This window comes from Coenobita brevimanus, chromosome 105, assembly GCF_032717465.1.
Source record: "Coenobita brevimanus isolate Jiangsu-jjx chromosome 105, ASM3271746v2, whole genome shotgun sequence".
NCBI classification, from domain to species: Eukaryota; Metazoa; Arthropoda; class Malacostraca; order Decapoda; family Coenobitidae; genus Coenobita; species Coenobita brevimanus.
The window spans coordinates 20,919,937-20,923,142 of NC_137058.1; the positions used below are offsets into that span (position 1 = coordinate 20,919,937).

Here is a 3,206-nt window from a genome sequence, read left to right on the forward strand (position 1 = left end):
AACCACATTGTTTTAATTTTTATCATCAATCACCTCTTCACGTTTTATGCTCAGTCACTTTCAGCTTCAGTCACTGCTATGTTACTTTGTCATATCACCGTATCACTTTTATCGTCAGTAACTGATTAGCCTACAGGAAGCCATTAGGCTTGTTCCTCAGTATAAATCTATCTGAAAAAGAAAGAAGAGTAATAAAGAGTGGCAGGACAGTTGGGAGAATTAGGAAGAGAGGAGGGCAGACATAGAAAAATAATGATAAAGGTGAAAGTAGCAGTAGGCAGCACTACATGCGAGTGGATGATGGTCGCCACCACCGCTCTCTCTCTCTCTCTCTCTCTCTCTCTCTCTCTCTCTATATATCTATATATATATATATATATATATATATATATATATATATATATATATATATAATTACGTAACCGTCACCCCAGTGGTTACAATCTTGCAGTGCCTTGAAGCGCAGCACACAAATCATGAACAGTACCAGAAAGAGAAAAGTAGAAATTAATATTGGAAAAAATAATAATCATCATCATAGTTCATCTTCGCATGGACATTCATCTTTGCTTCTATCCGCAGCAGCGTTTTTGTTTTTTCCGGTAACAATTTTTGCTGGCACTCTAATTGCAGGCAGTGTTGAAAGTCGGCAAACATGTTCCCTGGAATCCTGTTGTCGCAATTCGGTTCGCATGTCGAAACATTTTTTCAGAAGATATTACAGCAGCAGAATTTGTGTTCTCGTAAATAATCTGGTTGTAGGTCACTGCCGGCCAAGAGCTTTGATATTTTTTTTGTAAATATTACCACGTTGAGTACACCGCTTCCCGTCCGATCAGCCAAGTTAAATAACGTTGGGTCTGGTTAGTACTTGGATGGGTGACTGCCTGGGAACACCAGATGCTGTTGGCATCCCTACGTGACAAGTGGGGTTGGTGGAGGATTAGTGCCTCTCCCTGTAAAACAATTAACTCTAAGCCCTTGTCCACCCCGTTTGGGATACATGGCGTCTGGCAATGAATGAAAAAATATTTGCCCCATTTACAGTGCTGGGTGGTAACCATATAACCAACCCATACGTGGGTTGGTGGAGGGTTAGTGCCCCTCCCCATAAAACCAATAACTCAAAGTCAAATGGCCACCCCTTACGGGATTATGACGTCTGGCAGTATATATATATATATATATATATATATATATATATATATATATATATATATATATATATATATATATATATATATATATATATATATATATATATATATATATATATATATATATATATATATATATATATATATATATATATATATATATATATATATATATATATATATATATATATATATATATATATATATATATATATATATATATATATATATATATATATATATATATATATATATATATATATATATATATATATATATATATATATATGTGTGTGTGTGTGTGTGTGTGTGTGTGTGTGTGTGTGTCTGTATCTGTCTATCTATCTATCTATCTATAATTTCTTATAAATTTGTTTATTTATCCTCTGTCATCCCACTATCAACATCCGCCTGCTAATACTTCCAGTGATATTCTGGTAATTATTCATCTAGGGTAGTGTGTAATAATAATAATAATGATAATAATAATAATTATTATAATAATAATAAGAATCTAAATGAGCAACAAAGACTCTTCGTTTTCCTTTAGACAAAATGACGTGGGAAGTCCTAATTATAAGGTCAGTCTGTGTAACTATAATTCCTATCGAACATTACAAAACGCAGGCAGAGAAACATACTTTTGACAGTAAATATGTATTTTATATGCCGTTATGTAGACAGACACAGAGGACAGTTAAATACCATACAAACAATATACCGCTATTGCACTTTAAGAATAGGCTACGTCGGACGCATTATCATTGGCTATTGATACTGTGACGTGAGCAGCTCTCCAAACCCTCCCTTCCCCGGCCACCCTCCCTCAAACTCACAGTAACCAGACAAGTCGGGTCTGGCTGCTGCTTCATGAGTGTTCGTTGACCACCAGTGCTCCGAACAGTGGGTAATGCGAAACTTTCCCTGACTGTACAGTCACTCATAAAAGAAAAGACCCCCCCTGCTTTAGAGGCAATATAACTCGGGGTATTCAGTGTTGGTAACAGTGTATTTGACGTCAGCCATATGGGTGGATGAGGAGGGGTGTTTGAGAGGAGGGCGGAGTTAATCTGCACGAAACACTGCTTCAATCCACATTTCGAATCAAACATACATTATATCTGATTTGTTATGTTGTCTATCTATCTATCTATTGCCAGACGCCTCAATCCCGTTTGGGGTGGCCACAAACAAATCGCCTCTAAGTCGCCCTGTCCCCCGCCATTTCACTCCCCTGCTCCCAGCTCACACCCCCCTCTCTCATATACCTCTCCACCCCATCCCTCCATCTCATCCTCGGCCTCCCCCTCCCTCTTTCCCCCTCCACCTCACTCACATACACTCTCTTCGTCAGTCTTTCACCCTCCATCCTCTCCACATGGCCAAACCACCTCAGTGTGTTCCTCATAACGCTTCCTATCACATCCACATCAACACCACAACGCTCCTTTATATCCTCATTCGTCAGCCTGTCTCTCCATGTGACTCCACAGGCTCCTCTTAAATAACTCATTTCCACTGCTGTCACTCTTGACTTGTGTCCTTCCAACAACGTCCAAGCTTCGCTTCCGTACGTTAGAGTTGGTATCACAATACTGTCATGTAGTAACTTTTTCACTTCCATGCTCACTTTCCTGTTTCTTATCACTGCTTTCAAGGAACCAGCAACCTTTCTTCCCTGCTGTACCCTTTCAAGCACTTCACCCTCCAAACCTCCATCCTTACTCATCACACTACCCAAGTACTTAAACGTACTCACAATTTCCAATTCCTCACCATCCAACCTCGCTGTACATTCACTGACTTCACCTCTCTCAAAGACCATCACTTTACTCTTCCCTACATTCACCTTGAGATTCCGTTTCTTACACACTCTCCCAAACTCATCCACCAAGCCTTGCAGCTCTCCTTCGTCTTCACTCAACAACACAGTATCATCTTTTTTTTTTTTTTTTTTTTTTATGCGAGGAAGAAGGAACCAAAGGCCATGAGCCCGCAGTAACAGTTCCCTCCAAGAGAAAAACAAAATACAATAGAGAGCCAAATTCA

General features: G+C 38.9%; 1 pseudogene; it reads left to right on the forward strand.

The window, feature by feature from the left end:
* The first annotated feature begins 796 nt into the window (after positions 1-796).
* LOC145416406 (5S ribosomal RNA) lies at positions 797-912 on the forward strand (annotated as a pseudogene).
* The last annotated feature ends 2,294 nt before the right edge of the window (positions 913-3,206 follow it).